Here is a 19799-nt window from a genome sequence, read left to right on the forward strand (position 1 = left end):
TCCCTGAAGTAAGCCTAAATATCCCAAACTTTCATAAGTATTAGAATTAATCAATCAACTGACTTATGATATTTCCCCACCATTATGGTTTAGAAAAAAGCTACTGTCTAAGGCTCTAAAGTACCAGCCCAAGGTAAACTCTACTGTGAGTCAACGTAAAAGCCTCACAGAAATAGCTGCCATTTTATTAGGTTGTGTGAACTAAGTGGTAAATTTAGAAAGGGACCTCTGAGTGGGAGGAAGATGTGTAAAGAAAGAGGGAGGATTAAGCAAGAAAGGCAAAGGGTGGTGAGATATTGTCTTTTCTCAAACATGAAATTTAGATTTAACTATTTATACACATGATAACTGAAGAGGGGGAAGAACAGAGCAAGCGTGCTGAAGATGAACCAGATGCAGCTATGTGGATATGAAAAAGTCAAAATAAATCCCATTACTTGATATAGTAACAAAAAGTTTTATTTTTTATTAATTTATTTTTGTTAAATAAATTAAATTATTATTAAATTATTTTTAATTTACTTAACAAAAATTAAAATGATGAGGAGAGTCATGTTTCCTGTCATCTGAACTCCATGAAGCAATCTGGATGCATATTATCCTCGAGGATGCTCACGCTTGCCGAATTCTGAAAAGGGGAGAGAAGCCAATAGGAAGGGAAAATAAGACAGCTATCCTACTCTGGGAGAGAAAACAAAGGCCAAGGAGCCTAGATTTGTTCCCCAAAGCTAATGTTTTCATAACCAAACGCAAGCGCACTGTGTAGGGAATGAAGCATTCTCTACATTCCACCCGTGTTTAAAGAAGAGAGAAAATGATGAGAGAACATGAGAGCAACACAGATGGAGATCTGCTGATCCACGCGAACTAGCAATATGATCGCTGTACGTAGGCATGAGTTCAGGGCTTGGGACTGAGTCATAGCGGTTATTATAGTCTGAGACAGTACATGACGACTTATTTAGTTCTGCTCTGACCCCATCTATGTCTCCGTCAGCTTGGCTGCCACATAAAGATACCACAACACTGTGGCTTGTGTGGAAATGTATTCCCTTGCAGCCCTGGGGGCTTAATCGCCAAGCCATGGTCTCAGTATGGTTTGTTGGTTTGTTTCTGATAAGAGTCACTAGATGACTGTCCTTTAGATTGTAAGTATAAGAAAACAATGGAGTTATAGAGAACTCTGGAGAGAGGAGCAGAGAGACAAAGGGGGAGGCACGTAAGTCAAAGCTAGACTGAAATGTCAACCTAATTGGGAGTCTGAAAATAAGTAGGCAATATTTAAAAGGACAGGAAGTAGAAAGACTGGGCAAATGAGGCTTTAGGGGGGAGGAAGACAGAGAGGTGGCAGTAGGATGTGGTCTCCACCAACAGATGAGGTTTCCAGCTACATAAGGAAGAAGGTGTGTGGATAAGAAGTCATTTCCACCCTTCATCCGTCGGCTTCCCTATCATCTATTAAACTAATAGCCGTGTTTTAAGCACATCCCTACCAAGACATCTTCAGAGGCCACAGGAAAGAGGACCCAGTCTCAGGTAGATGCCGCTGTATGCAGTTCTGTCATAGGATGAGAGGTGAGTTCCCTTCCCCTACCATCACACTTGCGGAGCGGGGACATGCATGATGTTTACAGTGAACCAACTTTGTGTGGACGAGAAAAGTCTGTGTTTTCTTAAAATAGTAACATCAAATGGGCTTACTGGGGTATGTAATCATGTGTCAGGGATCCAGTGAGCACATGGACAAACACAACAGTGGGCATTTGCTCTGAGAAGCACTTCTTCAAAATTTCCAAGAATAACCTATTATTATCATAAAAATGAATTTTCCTACTAAAGGGAAAACAATGGCCCTCCACCAAATAATCAGGATATATGGACATATTTTAGCACATGCATACACATACATGCACACATGCTCACACACACACACACACACACACACACACACACACATACTTACTTCTTTTCATTTCTGAAACTGCAGGATTCTCAAAGGACTATTTTCAAAAACACTAAAGGTCTCACAAAGCTTCCCGGAACAGCACATTACTATAACTTGACACCATGTTTTAGATATTACCCAATAAACGTTTGCAAGGCAGCAATAAACCTTGCTTCTAATAGCAGGCTTCATGCTGTGCTGCCCAAGTGCAGAGGAAATGACTGAGCAGAAAGCTCACATCCAGCATCCAGGGGCAAAGGCTCCATCAAAGAGCTCCAGAGCCCAGTTCGTTATGGTTCCTCTGAGGAAGCTCAGAGGCAGAGCCAGCCCCAATCCCTTCCTCATTACAGGGCACTTACTCCAATCTTTTCAAGGGGCTTCTAAATGTGCAAGCACTCTGCAAGTCTGTGTTTGAGGCAATCAGCAGTGGTGGCCTGACTGGGCTGAAAAGGTGAAGGCAGAACACTGTGCATGTCTGTGTGATAAAGCCTCTTCCATTCAGCGTATTTCTCCTTAGGGTCAGACAGAGGCTTCCAGCTCCGCCAGGTCCCAGCCTTGGGGCCGAGTGCTGAGCCAGTAGACATGAAAAGCCCATCTTTCGAGGAGTCGGAGGATCACAGAGAAAGTCTACGCTTGTTTGTAAAGGGAATGATATGTCTTTTGCTGTAGCATTTTCTCTACATAAAGGCTAAAAGTTCTTAACTAATGCTAATTTGCTACTAAATTGGCAGCTCCTCTCCTATTTGAGAAGGGGAGCTCTGTAACTGACACCAGAATCTGAACTTAAAGGAAAAAAAAAAAGCAAGACCTGGAAAAATCTACTGCATAAGATGGAAGCATGTTTGTCTCTGTGGGTCACAGTCCTGCCCACTAAAGGAAAGTGATGCAGGAGAATTGTCTGTATTCTGTCAATCATATTTTAATAAAACGCTGATTGGCCAGGCAGGCAGTATAGGTGGGAAAACCAGACAGGAAGTAGAGGTGATGTAATGAGAACAGGAGTATCCTGGAAAGCAGGAAGCCATTCCTTCACTCCTGCGCAGATCACTGAAGAGGCAGCATGTAACTTGCCCAGCTGAGAAAGGTACGGAGCCATGTGCTAAAGTAGATAAGGATAATGGGGTAACATAAGTTATAAGAGTTAACAAGAAGCCTGACCTAATGGGCCAATCAGCTTTATAACTTATAGAGTTCTCTGTGTGATTGATTTTCCTTGGGACTTGCCAGCTGTTGGGTACTGGGTGGGACAGAAACCCCAACAAGCCGGCCCTCATGTTACAGGAAAGAACGTCCCTGCTCGCCGCCTTGATTCTGAGTAGACCATGTCCACAGTTCGGTAACCAGCACACCACCTACGCACCTGAATGATTGTTTTCTGATGAGACTGTCTACATTTAAGGATGCTCAAAGCTCCTCTCCAATGTTTAGATATTGTGCTCTTCTCAAATCAGCTGAAGTGAACATCCTGTTTTTTTTCCACTTTACAAGAGAAGTGAAAGAAAGGAAATAGGAGTGAAAGAAAAAGAAAGATTAAAATATTTTTAATATTTTTTGCTTATGGTAAAACTTAATACCAAGACTAGATTTTATAATCCATGTGCGGCAAGGAATAACTTCAGGGCAGAACCTATGGTGAATCAGAAGCAAGTCATATAGTCCATGTGTGTCCATGTGTCCTGATCTGAATGGTCAGGGAAAAAAAAAGAAAAGCATGCAAAAGATGTATGGACTCCATGCTGGCTTGGTCCACAGTGCTTTCAAAAAATGACCAGCTTCAGTAACGATGACCTCATCTTCAATCCAGTTCCCATCATGACAGCCGTATAATCCCATCAGATGGGGCAATATGGTGACATTTCTCCCTTCTGTCTCACTTTCCTTTAATAAACTTATATTTGTTCTCTTTTCTCCATATTCGCATAAGACAACAACCTTGAAAGTCACTGGCTCCAGGTGACTTTGGTGACTGTGACCATCTAGCACCCCAGCTTCTGAATTAAGCTTACCAGGAGCTAAGGAAGTGTCCATCATTCTCAAAGAATCTGATTGACTTGTTTCCAGAGATTGTGCATTATTCATGCCTAGCAACTAGCGCAATGTCAAGTCCTATTCTAAATGAAGAAAATAACGAGGATTTATTATCCTATCACATATATTGAGTCCTTAACTCTTTATAAGTGACATGGGCTATGATGATGTCTGTGGAATGTGTGTTAACTGCAAGTAATATAAGATGTAAATGATCCCAACGAGGAGATGCCTCACAGCTGAGTCTGCGAAAGGCAGTGAGGGGCCACGATAGTGAGGAACCACACAACTGATTTGACCTTACCTTAATGACGCTGGCTTGCATTACATAATGGTCACTATGGCTCATAATGTCACATGTCAGACAGAACAGCCACAGGAGAAGGAGCTCAACAGGCTGTGTGCTTTCTTTTATCAGCAAATAAAAACCATTTCCAGAAATGTTTAGCAGATTATTTTTACATTTTATACTTGTGTGTTTGTGTGTGTGTGTGTGTGTGTGTGTGTGTGTACTCACATGTGTGTACAGGTACCCTAGTAGAAGAGGTACCCTAGTAGAAGAGGTACCCTAGAAGAGGGCATTGGAAGCATTGGAATTGGAGTCATAGGTATTTGTGAGCCATACAACGAAAGTACTGAGATTCAAACTTGGGGCACCCACAAGCAGGTCAGTGCACACACACACACACACACACACATACACGCGTGAATTGAATGCCCACACATTCAACCACATAAACACACACAGACACACACACACACACACACACAAATACACACAGAAACACATGCACAAATAAATATACTTTCTAAACAATTTTCCTAGATAGTTTCACAAAATTGCCCTGACTAGCCTGGAACATGCGATGTAAACCAGACTGGCCTTGAACTCACAAAGACCTGCCTGCCTCTACCTTCTGAGTGTTGGGCAAAAAAACCAAAAAATGGGTTTTAAGTAAGCAACTAAAGGTATTTACCATGAGAGATCATAATAGAACCACAGAGCAGACATGGAAAATGTCAGCACATTAACTGACATACAGGAAGTGTTAAGCAAACAAGAGGCCTGTTTTTTTGATATCTAATGTAAGGCTGAAAGCAAGTAGCAAAACAAGAACACTTTCAGTTATTTGGGGGAGTTTTATTTGTGTAGTGAGGGACTGAATCCACTGCCTTTTGCATATTGAGTGCTCTGCCCCATCATCGACAGGAGCTTAACTGAGTTTAGTAGTTGATTCATATAAAAGATTCATTATGGTTTTGTTCACGAGAAACATAAATTCAAAATGCATTGTATGAAATTATCCAAGAACTGACAAAATATTATGTTATGTGTAATTGCATCAATCTCTACAGGAAGAGATCAGAATTTACCTTTAGATACTAATTTTATTAATTTTAGGAAAAGACCTGAATAGAGAAATACAATATATTATGTGCTTTGATCAATATGGGATGTTAAACAAATTATCATGGACTGAGACGTTGAAGCAGCAAACACTTATCTCTCACAGTTGTGGGGATGGGAAGTCAAGGTCAATACTGACAGGTGTCTGGTGAGAACAGTGGCCAAATACTCGCTGTGTTCTCGAATGGCAAAAGGAGAACTAAAAAGTTCCTTGGCGTCCCTCTTAAGAAGGACACTACTCATACTTCTGAGTGTTCCACCTTTAAGACATAATTACCTTCTAACGGTCCATCTTCTAATTCTGCGTCACTTGGTGGGCAGGGGGGTTCAAGATATGCATTTGAGTGGGACACAAAGATTCCATCATACCTTTATGTCAAGTGCTGACATCTGGGTCAGGGAACTCAGGCGAATGGAGTTCTGCTTTTACTTCCATGCAATGGTGAATACTCTATCTTATGCCATTCTGAAACAAACAACAAAAACAAAAACAGGATACATGCTTTGTATGAAAAGAATGTTGGGACTAAAAGGAACTACATTATATTGACTAGAATACATCAGATGAGCAACCCATGCACCACTCTGAGATCCAAGTTACCTGAAAGAACTCTTGGATTATAGAAACTCCCCTTAAAACTGGGAAGCCTCAATGAGCATGCCTGAAGGAAGTGTCTGTGCTTGTAATTTGAAAGCACAGGCCACCAAGAGCTTGTACTGAAGTCTGTGAGGCTGTTGTAGGAAAAACGTCTCATCTTGAAGGTTGAGCACAATCGTGGAAGAGGTCATTATAAAGCTCACACCGTGTTCTATAGAGACAGCAGGACCTGTGCGAGCCGTCAGGTTCATAGGACCTGTGCATGGCTCGAGCGATCTTTCAGAGCAGCGTGCTAAAATGGTTCAAGAAAGAGACAACTTGGGCTGCGATGTGATGTGGGTGACAGCGAAGACTCCCAAACCAAAAAGGGAACAACAATGGTCCAGTTGGAGGGAGAGGTGGAGACAAGCAAACAATTATGGGAAAGAACTCAGCACCCGTGAAAGCAGTGATTGTCGACGGTACAGTCAGGGGACAGAGCTGCAATGAATGAAGGAGGGTGTTAGGTCTAGGAGGTGAATTCTAGACTGCAGTTGTTTGGAGTTTTCTCCTTTAGGCAGTAGGAAGTTGACCAGGGGTGGGCTTGCACTGGCTAGTCTTGTTGTCAATTTGACTACACCTGGAATTAACTAAACCCAAGGCTGGGCATGCCTGAGAGGGATTTTCTCCTTAATTAAATCGTTGAAGTGGGAAGACCAACTTTTAATCCAGATTTTTTGAAGTGGGAAGATCCACCTTTAATCTAGGCCACACCTTCTGCTGTCAGCCTATATAAAGGGTATGGAAGAAGGAAGCTTTTGATCTTGCCTGTTTTCCCTTGCTCTTCCTAGCAAGTCAATTCCTTCCCTAGCATTAAAGTCTGTGTCTTCAGGATTCCAGTATATACTGAAGACCAGCTGAAATGTCCAGGCTTGAGGATGGAAGATGGAACAACTATTGGATTCGTGGACCTTCCATTGTGCTATTGTTGGACTGGCTGGACCGCAGCCTGTAAGCCATAAGGCACTCTAATATTAATATATATATATATTATTCTTTATACATAAATATGCACAAAAATATACATATATACACTCTATAAGTTTTTTTCCTCTAGAAAACCCTAAATGATACAATTGCTTATTTTCAAGTGCACATCTTTTGTATTAAATGAGGTAGACGATCTAAAACCCAAATAACTTTTCATAAGGTCAAGAGTAACAAGCAAGAAGATGCCATTATTGGAAAAGGAATTTCAAGTTATAAAGACTGATTTTTCTCTCACTATAGAGTACGACAATGATTCACATTTTCTGTGACCTGCCTCTCTTGTAGCTGGCAAATGCCGTCCAAGTATGTAACATAACATTCAAGAGCCTACATCCTGGGATCCCAAAGTTCTTTTCTGATCTTTCTGCCCTCCACTCCCCTATTCACTAACATGTTCATTTGCAAATCAAGAAATCGCAGTGTGTTTTAGAAAAACCTAGAGAGCACCACAAATCAAACAATAAAAAATTTAAACTATTTTTTCTTGTATGCTTGCCAGTCCACCAGGATTAATTTAAGGGAAAGAATGAGATAGGCTCTTATATTTTGATTTTGTGAACAGGAAAGACATAGCAGCAACTTTTACAAAGCATCATTAATTGTTGTCTTGGTAACATGGGAAGATATAGGAGACATTGCAATGTAGCTTCATTTACAAAGGGCACCACCAAGAATAACACAATCAAGTTGCAACAGAACCAGTCGCCCAAAGTTCTCAAAATGCTGTAAGGGAGTTCATGATTCTCTGTTAGGCCACACTTGCAACTGCACTTCTGTTGTATGTGGCCACATGCAGCTCAGGGGTAGAGCTTGGAAGTGCCTGATGGATATAGGGTAAAGACAAAACAAGACAGTTACAGGAGTCAAAGGAGAAAACAGACTTTTTAAAAAAGACTTAATGTATATCTTCCTTTCATTCTTTCTTCCCTTCCCTTCCTTGCTTCTTCTTTCCCTTCTTCCCTTCCTTCCTTCCTTCCTTCCTTCCTTCCTTCCTTCCTTCCTTCCTTCCTTCCTTCTTTCCTTCTTCCTGCCTACTCTGCCTACCTATCTGTAGTGTGTGTGTGTGTGTGTGTTATTGGGACTAATACCTAGGGTTTTGCAAATGCTAGACAAGTACTGAACCATTAGACAAGAACTCTACCCCACCCTAATGACCTTTTATTTTAGACCTTGAATTTCATCTCAGCCTCCCAAATACCTGAGATTACAAACCTGTTTTATGAAGACTGGCCAAGCAATAAGAAATGTATCATTTATCAGTGGGTAAGTTTGCATGCAGTACTATGGACAGGGTTGGAGATGTGAATTCTGGGGTGAAACTATCTCTTTTGCTTGATAGTTTTAACTAGAAGTCTAATATTCCCCTTGCCACTCCCTATTCATACTCCCTGACTTTGGGAAACAGTTTTACTATGTGACTATGTCTGTATTTTCCAGCAGTGTGAGCCACAGGTATAACACACACACACACACACACACACACGCACAGACACATTGTAACCAAGATAAACGGAATGCTGCCAGTTGGTTGTGTGGCAGGGCACCTGTCACACAGAAAAGCTCCATAAATGTGCAAATACTGAATGCCATTTCTCTGGGGGAAAACAAGACATCGCCTCAAAGAGCCTTAAAAACAAGCACAGAAAACTCATATATTTCCTCAGATCTGTGCAGAACCTCCTCTAATGGAAATGTCCATTTCAAAGACCATGGGGCCGTATGGGTAGTCTGTTAATACAAAATGAGACTGTGTCCTCTGGGAGCCTGCCATTGAAATCCATTGCCTGAGACAAGGAAAATGGACAGGAAAGACAAACCCACGGAAGTCTCCAGGCTGAGCTGACATTAACCATCGCAAAGGAGATAAATGCATTTTTGTGGTTGACTTCTTGAGACGCTGGTATGATGGGTTGACTCATTTCACTTTTTTATTCAAGGAACCTCAGCAGACATTATCCAGAGAACTTTTCAATCCAATCTATGTGCGATTAAATCTCTGTTTTCATGTTTTCAAAAAAAATCCCTATTTTTGGAATTGTTGGTTTAGAGTTCCAGCGTTTGGTGCTGTCAACATGAGCTAGATATAGACACAGGGCAGGGTGTAACTGAGTCAGCTAATGGGAGTCACGTGTGGAAGAAAGCGGAGTGAGGGAGAAGGGGATGAAGCACTCAAGGATAATGAAGGATGTGAAATTTGCCTTCGTTTGTTACAATCTGCAGAGGCTTCCTAGCCTCTTTTGTTGAAAGGAAATTAAACTGCAGTAAGCTGTGCTCTCCTAAGATAGTAGCTGTGCCCTTGTTTATTTTTAATTAAATTCCATCCAGATAAGGGGCCCTCATCTTCTTTGATCGGAGCTTTGCTGACCGATGCTGATCCATACCCCAGATAAACAAAACACCTTCCAAATTGTATCCATTTGGGACTGCTGCTTTGAGAAGCCCGCTGCAGCACTGGGAAAAGCTCTTTCTGGGAGGAATGAGAAACCCCTATTTATTTTGGTAAGTGGCATATCTTCTGAGAGTAAAGTTACCATGGAGAGGAACATTTAATCTCATTTTCCCCAAATCCTAGTGCTCGGGAAAGCAAAGCAGCCTCCTGGCTGCTGTCATCTGAAGGGCTCTGTCGCTGCTCACTACTCTTTAAGCAAACAGAAAAACAACAAACGTCCATTTTAGCCACCAGCCCCTCCACCACAATGCACCCTGTTCTCCTTCCCATTCCCTGCCCACTTCTGCACTCACTCCTCCATGCGGGACACTGTCAGTCATGGGAAACAGTTCACAGCTTTGTAGGAAACTGTGACCCTTTGGTTAGGGACTGCATTGCAATGGATGTCCTGTAGAACAAATGACAGTGTGACCTAAATTACAACCTGTAGAACAGCCACAGACAAAAATCTCAAGCATGAACCCCTTCCATTTACTCCACTTGTAAAGGTTTTACTCTCAGTAAAGTGTGTGCACTTCCTACGCCAGTGCCAGCCCCCAGGATAGACCTAGAATCTCCCAGGGTTGGGTTGCTCCCTTCCTTATGTCAAAGGTTAGAACATGGCTTCCTCTCCCCAAAGCTATCCCATTTGTATAGGTGACACTTCCCATAGGCTTGCACAAGAATGCCACAATCCGGCACTGGGACCAGCCCACGTCAAGAGTTTTGATCCAAGATTATTTCTTAAAAAGAGATCTTATTACTTTGAAAATTTTTGAACACACAAAAACAGTCAGAGGAAATTGCATACAGGTCCACATCCTTTTGGGCCACTCCTCCCACACTGTCTTCCCCCTTCATTATCAACATCCATTCTCTAAGGAGAGTGGACCATTTCTTCCAGTTGATGAACCTGCATGCTTACGTCATCCCCTCTCCAACCCACTCTTCACATTTGAGTTCATTCTTGGTGTTATCTATGTTACAGATTTGGACAGAACACAGATATCACAGCATCTCACGGGGCAGCTTCCTGGCCTGCACACCCTCCTCCTCTCCCTAGTCATTTCTGCTTCTCCTCCTCAGATCTTTACTCTGTCTACACAATACCGATTGTTCCAGAATGTTTTGTAATTGGAATAATACAGTCCACCGCCCTTACAGATTCTCTGCTTGTAGTAACACGCATTGAAGTTTCCTGTCCCAACGTTTTTTGCTGTGTTGTTATGCGATTTCTTTGCAGCTCTTGTAAAAATTCCGTTATCTTGATATATCCTAGTTTACAAACCCATTCACCTGTATGGTGATTGTGACTGCAGTTGCCGTAAATATCTGTGTGCACACAATTTTCAAGTCATTTGAGTGAATACCAGGGAGTGCAATTCTGATTGCTGGATTGTGCAGTAAGACTGTTTAGTTTTATAAGAGACAACCAAGCTGTCTTGCAACCGTTGGAGGATTTTTTAAGCACAGCACACAGTCCAGTTGGTCTCTGAGCAACTCTACCAGGCGGTCTCTTTGTCAAAGCCCCTGACCCAGAGACCAGGCAGGAATCAGTCCCCAGGACTTAGGAGCAAGGATGGCTCTCATGTGAGTGGCCAGCAGGCTAGGGCCAGCTATTCATAAATCTGAGAGCATTCTAGCCTAGACACTTCCTCTTCCTCGTCATTAGGGAGAAGGTGAAGGAACAAAAGAAAAAGAGCCTGGAATATTCTTAGTGATGGACACGGGGAGGTTCTAGAAGGAAACGTGTGCACCGTGAGCTTCTCAAAACCTATTAAGCAGGAGTGAGGAGTCTTTGTGGCTACGTCTTTGTATTATGTACCTGTTAGGCTGGAAGCTGATGCCAAGCCATGTATACAGAACTGGGGTGTGTGGGAGGGGAGGTGCACGCATCGGGGAGGGAGAGAGCGAAGGAGAGGGAGAGGGAGGATTTATTAGATTAGTTTATATGCTTTGGGTCAAGCAGCCCAAAACCAGCTGTCCGCTGATGCTTAGAATCTGCTAGCTTCTCAATTCGCAAAACTGGCTGCCTGAGCAGTCTCAGTCTAGAATTGAAAGCCCGAAGGATTCCTGGAGAGCAGCCGGTCTTCAGCCCATGCTGGAAGCTGGGTTTTGAGGTCAGAAAAGGATGGTGCCGGCAGAAGCAGCAACGAAGCGGTCGGAGTCACCGGCAGGGACCAAAGTCAAGCAGGCAAAAGCAGCAGTTTCCCCGCTCAAGCCCTCCTTATCACTGGGTCGTCTCCAGAAAGTACTGCCTGGTGTGCTCCAGGAAACAGCAGTGGAGACTCACACAGGAGGCTTGGTCTCTCAGTCACTCAAACTGACAGGCAAGGTTAACCGTCAAGCTACAAGATCCCCTTACTTAGAGAAAGAAGCGCCAAAAGTCTTGACTTCTACCTGTGTTAGCTATGTGAGTTGGACAAAGTTCACATGGCGGATGTGAACTTACTTCCCAGTGGGGGATCATCATACCTTGGCATAAAAAGACTTGGGAGTGCAGCCCCGCCCCTGAGAATAGACACTGACCTGTGAACTCCAGCCCCTCCCCTGGGAATAGATTCTGAACTGTGAACTCCAGCCCCATCCCCCCACCCCCAGAACAGACACTGAACTGTGAACTCTAAGAACAGCCAGGCAGAAGGACACAAGGAAATTACCCATTGTGCTAGCTTTTTATTCCTGACCTCCTGAAGGTTTCAGAAAAGACTTGCTGAGGTTCAGAGAAATCAGAATCACTGTGTTCAAGATTTAATTTCACCAAATAGAAGACTTGAGGGAACGCTGCTGCAGAAGCCAAGGTTATAATTTAAATATTTACTTTAATAATTTGCATTCTGTTTGGATTACATCTTCCACTTTTTTCATAATTATGAATAAAAATAATAGCTGTGCTGCAAGGTCAAGGTCATTTTCAATTTCCATCTGCTCCTACGCTGACGCTGGAAGCTATTGCCAAAAGTTAGAAATCTCCACACCCATTCCCCTTATTAATGTAACCTACAATGCCATCCACAGCAGCTAAATAGCAATGGGTTTGCAAAGCACATGAATAGTTAACCCACTGCTTGGATTTTTGTTGTTGTTGTTGTTGCTGCTGTTGCTGTTTGTTTGTTTGTTTTATTAAACTAGTGACTTGTTTTAATTTAAATTTGGTAATATTTTATAGTTTATTAATTGCTAATAGAATAGTTGACTACCTGCAAAATAAATATCAACATGCCAAGGGGGAAAAGTCCGTCTTGGGAAAAATACAATAATTAGAATCATGTTTTTTTTCTTATTATGGCATTTTTTTCTAACTACAAAACCCCATTATATTGAGTTTGGGAATTTATAGTACCTTCAGGAATTGGGTTTCATATAAATAAAAGTATCATAATCTTTCAAATAACCAGAGTAATCCAAATCTCTTTTAAATCTTTTGTTTTTGCAATTTAATTCTTTCCATTTAAAAGCATATCCAGTATTTCTGAATACGCTCCACTTTAAGCAAGCACCCCTGGGAAATCTAAACTGGTTGTGAAATTTGGGTTTTTAAATAAAAATTCAAGTGAGAAAGTAAACAATTTGCTTGGCCACTGGACATGGCCCATAAAGCAGAAATGCTTCCCAATATGATCTGAAATCATTTCACAACTTGGTGAACAGGGTGTAACCACTTAATAACAGTTTGAACATATGGATTAAGATCAATGTATGAACTGTGTGGGGCAGCTGCTCAGCCTAGTTATGGCGTGAGAGAACGTGATACAGGACGACCTCAAACTGGACTTTCAGATAGCCTATCTGGAAACTGACAGTGTTTGCCTGACCAAAGCCAGTCCTCATACTAAAACAGTACAGAATGTAAATGAACAAGAGAGGGGCCCCCACTCCCATCCCGAGAGCCCAGAACAAAGTATGGGGCAAGGTACAGCCACATTCATAGTTAATTCTACCACTCACAAATGTTTGAAAATGCCAGCCAATCACCTCAAACTTCAGGCAGATATCACACAAAACTTTTGAGCTAAACATATTTTTTGCTGTTGAAGATAATTTGCCACCATGTAGGGCTTATAAAACTCTACTGAACAAACTCACACTTGGCTCCTAATCCCAGAGATGTACATTGATCCTGGAGGTCAATGAAATCTATGTGGAGCTCATCCTGGAGACCTGTGAGTGGTGTGGCCATGAGGTGTGCACACAACAAACAGGAGAATGGAAGACTAAGAAGAGGGGACTCGCTGAAGAGGAACTGGGCCATCTGAGAATGGGATTGTTTTTGACAAAACAGGAAGACTTCAAAGAGTGATTCAAACTGATAGAAGCTAAAAATTTTCTTTAAAAGAGAGACTTTTGTAAGTTAATAGATTGACAACCACATGTGTGTAGAAACACTCATTTGAGATTTGAATGTGACTCTTTTACAATGAAGATCTGTTCATGCCATTTCAGGAGAGCAGAGAAATTTGTCCCGTTGTCTTTTCTAGGGTGGCCACTCCGAGCTTTTGCAGAATCGTTGGGTAAGTTTGCAAAGGTTGACACCATGAACAGTGAGGTTTGCCTCTCTGAAATGTCTGCAGTGAGCCGTGGCCTCTGCGTTTGAGAAGGAATTTTCATTCCAGCAGTCTAGAGCAGGAATTGGATGTACTGTAGAAAGACAACTCACGTATGCCCAGGATTGCTGGAACTTTTATTGCACTCATTGCTGGAGCTGCTAAGGTGGGAATCTAGGCCCGGGGAGCCCTAAGTAGCTAAGCTTGGCCACTGGTCCTCCATCAGCCAATTAGAGAGATGACATGTAATCAAGAAAAGCAAAGAAAGTTTAACAAATATAGCACATTGAGAAGACGACCAAATAAAGACCAGGGCTTTACACTCTCAATGCTGGCTTCTGAATCCTGAGGTGAGATTCAGTTACACAGGAGGATGCATAACTAAGTTATCTGGACAAGGTGTGGCCTGTCTGGCACTCTCTCATCATTGTATAGGCTCTTGTGTCTCCTGCAAGGAGATTATCTCTGCTCAATGCTGGCACCAGGGCCCCAACTCTAACTTCCTATTGTATGAGATCTTTGGTGAAATTCTAATTTCTAGGGATCTAGTGTTTCAGAAGTCAGACAGTCTAAAGGAGGGCCTGAAGCATCTTCTTAAAACACCTTCCCTCCCACAGGACAGTTACGTAGCTGCTGGATTCCAACAAACCTAACTCAACAGTAGCTGCCAATCATGTGTCAAGGAATAAGATTGACTGTGTCCTAACACAACTTCACCCTAAAGTAGGGCAGCTGATTGGTTTAGTCCCAGGTCTTGATCAGCCACTTTCTGGTCTACAGAACTAAGAACCTGTGTTTCCTTCCCACCAGGTCCTAGTGTTAAACACCACAGAAAAGGACATCACAGTATGACAGGAACTAAGATCCAATCCAGCCAGTGTCACCTACTCCATAGATAAATCAACTTGTCAATCTGGAGCCTTACCACCTTGTTTTGATGAAGGATCCATCATGTCCTCACCTGGATGTGCTTGTTGAGAGATCACTTCTCCTAGAGCAAGTGATCACATTTCCCCTTCCAATCCTCACCACCTGCACGCACACACACACACACACACACACACACTCACACTCACATACACACGGCCCACACCATGGCCTTCCATGCCGAGGCAAGCCTTTCTTCTCCATAAAGCAACCTGGATATCTTTATTTTCTGCCCTTACGGACTAGAGGTTATCTCCCAGTGTCTCTGATTACCTCCAAATAATTAGGCATTGATTTTTGGGGGGAAGGGGCATGTGGTTATAATATCGATAGAAGAGAAGCTTTCAAGATGTTACCACGACTGAGCAAAGAAGCTCACCAAAGACCATGTGTTCATGTTCTCTTCCATGAGCAAAAGCAACTGTGCAGGAGGAAGGGTTTCTAGAGAAGAAAGCTAGGAGAGGTTTGCCCTTTGCCAATTCTCACTTAAGGAGTTCTTTTTTGTTTTAAGCTGGTTTCACTTTTATACGACCCGCGTGCGATTTCACACCACGGCATATTTAATTTTTACAGTCCCCTCTGTTCAAACACCTTATGCCTTCCCTAAGAAAACGAAAATTTGAAATTTGTCATTGGAGTCTGGCCTAGATGGAGGAGGAACTCCCGTAGCCTCACCCCTAGCCTAGTGGAAGGAGAGCTATTGGCAGCTAATGGCTACTAAAGTGGAAGAGTCGGTTTCCTCTAGGGTATGGCTCCTGGTAGCTTTCTCATGATTCAGTGTGTGGCTCTACATCCACGCACATCCTGGTACCGCTAACTGAACTCGGAATTGAAAGAACTCATCAGTAATCCTTTTAAGAAAGAAATTCTTGCCCTCTCTCCGCCCTCTCCCGTGCAGTCAGCTTTCAAGCCAGTCCCTGGGGAGTGCACTACTCCCCAGAGAGACCTTCCCTACTCAGGAAAACAAACATTGCACAACCTTGTTTTGCTTTATTGCAGACTCTTTAAAAATGGAAAGTGTCATCATCATCACATGGCAACAGTCACGGAGTCACTGGAGTGAGCAGCTGTAAAAGATGTTGCTCGTTGGTTCTGGCCCGTTTCTACGACCCTTACATATTTGGTATCAATTGCCACAGCCTTATCTTTATATTAGAGATAATGCGTTAAGTCAGCAATGCTCATTATCTTATCTCAGAAAGTCTGGCCGTCTTACCCAAGGTGACACAGCCAGGAGTGTTCCTGTAACGGAACGTCTCTACTCTCTCATCTTCTAGTCACATCGCAGATGTCTGCATCCTGTTGCAGAGGAATCGTTAGTTTGGGGTGCATAAGTATAGTCATCTTCAGTCCACTGATATTCTCTCATTGCTTCAGGAACTCTTCTCATTACCCATTGTCTTAGTTGTGACTATGCCTTGAATTAGTGCCATCAGTACTGACTCTCTTAGAGCTGGTCGCTGCTTCTAAATCTGCTCCAGTGAGAAGCTGAAATCAGTGTGAAGATTCAACATCTTAAATAGCAACAGCTTTGAAGCATGGGAAGAAGAAGAAGATCTGGAGAAGTCACAAATCTAACCTCCATGGTCCCCTATTTAAGGATCTCAAGCCATCTGTTTAGGTTCTTGAATTTTGTAATTAAACTTACAAAAGTTTGTGAATTTTGTAAGTAGCCTCTATGCAACTGTCCATGCGGGGACACCCATCCTCCACATGTCTGTTGTTCATTGCTTCCCAAAACACGCAGTTCTCTGTTTCCATGCAAGTTGTTCCACAAAAGTTATACAAAAGTTAGAAATTGCTTAGCTCACCCTTCATCTATCAACTGGCCTCTAAAACGATGGCTGTCTCTTCAGCAAGCTGTGGTGTTCGTGAGATGGGTGGCGGGAGAAAACATTCGTGGGCATCCATGTTTGGTATTGTTCTTTCTCACGCTGTTTGTACCCCCAGGCTGGAAAACAGCATTGCAGTTGTTGCCTGTGCTCAAGCTCTCCGAACATTCGGAGTGGTTTTGTTTTTCATTTAAATTACACTTTATGTTTGTAGGGAAAAAATAGTCAGTTTCCATTTAAGAGATCCCAGCAAAGTCTATGACCCAGACAGTCTCTAAACACAAACTCACAGTGAGCGTACTTGTAACTTTGGCCCTTAGGCAGGTACCAACTATAAAAGGCAGTGGTCGTGATGGGCCTGCCTGGGAACACGCTTTCAAAGATTTCCAGCCCTTCATTTTGCTCTGTCTGCTGGAAGTCTCCTGGCTCCACTCTGAAAGCCCCGAAACTATAAAGCAGATCTGAGAATACCCCACAGCTGTGTCCATCTGATGAGAGTCTTAACTGATTTTCCAGAGATAGGGAACTCAGCAAAAGCCAAGCTCCATGATGTCAACAGTTCTGGACCTTTACTCCTTAAACCAGTGGGTTTCCGTGGGAGACTTAATCCATGTGTTCTTGATCAACTTACAGTTATCTCATCAAAATGCCATTTGCATAAGTGTTTCCAAATCTTTGAGAACTGTTATTTCTCAGGCCTTCCCGTGAGTTCTAGCAAGAGTCAGTCTTGCCAGGCGAACACTGCTTCTAAAATCTAAACTGCTTTCAAAACCCCAAACTTTGGAAAGTTCAAGTAGCTACTATAACTTAGCATTTACTTTCAGTGATAACATATCTTGTCATCAAAAAGATTGTAGAAAAAAAAAAGGGATCCTTTTACAACCACACTGAATCAATGGGACTAGGATTCTTCAGGGCTTCCTATTTCTATATTTTTCCATACAAACTACATGGTCCCTGACCCTAAAGAGATGATGATCTAATAAGAACATTGGACATGGATGCAAATACTCCTTTCTAAAAATATTTATTCATCTGTATTTTATGTGTATGAGTGTTTTGTTTGCATGGCTGTACACCATGGGCATGGAAGCCTGAAGAGGGCATCAGATGCCCTGGGGCGAGTTTCAATTGTCAGCTGCTGTGTAGGTGCTGAGAACTGAACCTGGGTCTTCTGAAAGAACAGCAAGTGCCCTTCATTACTGAGATATTTTTCCAGTCCTGGATGCAAATCTTCCGAGTAACTAAGGAGTTGGTGGCGGCTCTCTCTTCCACTGAATTCTATGGCATCAGCTTCCATTTGACTTTCCTGCTGCCAACACCCTTACTCATCAAAGGGGGCTTCTCAGACTTCTCAGACTCATCTTCTGAGTTCTATATTTTTAATTCAAACCCTTCTGGAAGTATTCTTTCTGCCTTCACTTTTTTAACATCTGTCTCCTTTACCTTCAGTCAGCCTCCTGCTTGGGTATATACTCACATTACTTACTCAAAGAGTACATGTTTAACTTGTCTCAATCCCAGTTTTGAGGAAAAACTCTGTAATAAGTTCAAGTGACTAGCAAAGGTGAACCCATTTTGAATATTCATTTCTGTAGATTACGATGTCACCATAGAGAAACAGCAAAAATGGCTGTCATATCCATTTGATATGAGATAGTGGGTTTTAATGTCTCCAATATCAAGATGCCTTCCCTCTTATCTACAATCTCGTACTTTGGAAAGTTACAGTATTTGGGCTCTTCTAAGCATAGCCATCTCTCCCCTCACTTCCCATATTGATTCAAACCTCAACACCATACCTAATGCTCACCCTGACCTTGAGATTGCCTTATTGTCTTAGCATAGATGGGCTCAGGTATGTAACAGACTGCCTGAAGCTCCCCAATCCTGAGAGCTCTGGGGTAAGAAGGTGCTAGCTACCAGCCACCAGCCACCCAGGGAGAAGGGGCCAGGGCTTCTTGCTTAGTTATGCTTCTTTGCTGAGCTTTAAGAGAACTCCAAACTGAAAATGGAGTATAACATCAATGATGTATTTGTTACACCTACAAGGCTGAAGGCATAGTGGGAAGTCATTGTCCTAAGCCTGCATTCACCTTCGATTCCAGTTACGCAGACCCTCATAGAACGTGCTCTCCCCCCACCCCACACAGAGGGAAGTTATCTACGTAGACAAGGCTGCACTGAAACCCACCTCACAGAACTAGAACTGAAGCAGTGATCCACCAATTCACACCTATATCAGGGCTGTTTAATTATACAGAACTCTTGCCCACTGCCCTCCTTCTATTCAAACCTAAAGTTCATGGCAGCCCTTGTTTTCTTTTGACGGTGTGTTACTATATAGCTGAAGCTGACCTTGAACTCATGGTCCTTCTGCCTCAGCATACCCCTACCGCAACTTGAATTATAGGTTGTGCACCCACACTGTCAATGTTAAATATGAATTCCTCAGTCTGTCAGTGTCTAATGAATGATGTTTGCTTAATAGGGAATGTAATTTTATATAAAATGCAATGCCTTCTCTAAAAATAATATAAATCACTTGACAGTCTGAAGCTTCAATTCCTTGAAACCAGAAAGAATCCCCAAAATTCAAGTATTTCATTATTAAATATGAAAACCAACATAGAAAGACCATAGTGTTATTAGCCTCAGTAAAAACTCTGAATAGAACTCTGAGGCCATGATTCAATTCTGTCTTTGCACCATGTGATATTTTAAGAGCTTATCTCATATTGTAGTTGATTTCCCCCCTCCCTAGCTAGAGTGTGGCTCTGTTCACGGCAGAAAACAGTGTGTTATTTCTTCACATTTAACCCACACAATACAAGATGCATAACTTGACAGATCTGAGCAGTCAGTTGGTACTTGTGGAATTAACGATGATATAAACTGATGAATGAATGGGCTGTGTTAGCATGAATTACTAAGTGGTTGTGAAAGCCTTGATCACCCACATTCCTTCCCGCTCCATGGCTTCTATGATGCCCTTTAATCTGTGGCTTAGCAGTTCCTGTAAAGAGTCAGATATTCGGTCGCAGGTCAGTGTGCTTCCAG

The sequence above is a fragment of the Myodes glareolus genome, chromosome 5 (genome assembly GCF_982192425.1).
Source record: "Myodes glareolus chromosome 5, mMyoGla1.1, whole genome shotgun sequence".
Lineage (NCBI taxonomy): Eukaryota > Metazoa > Chordata > Mammalia > Rodentia > Cricetidae > Myodes > Myodes glareolus.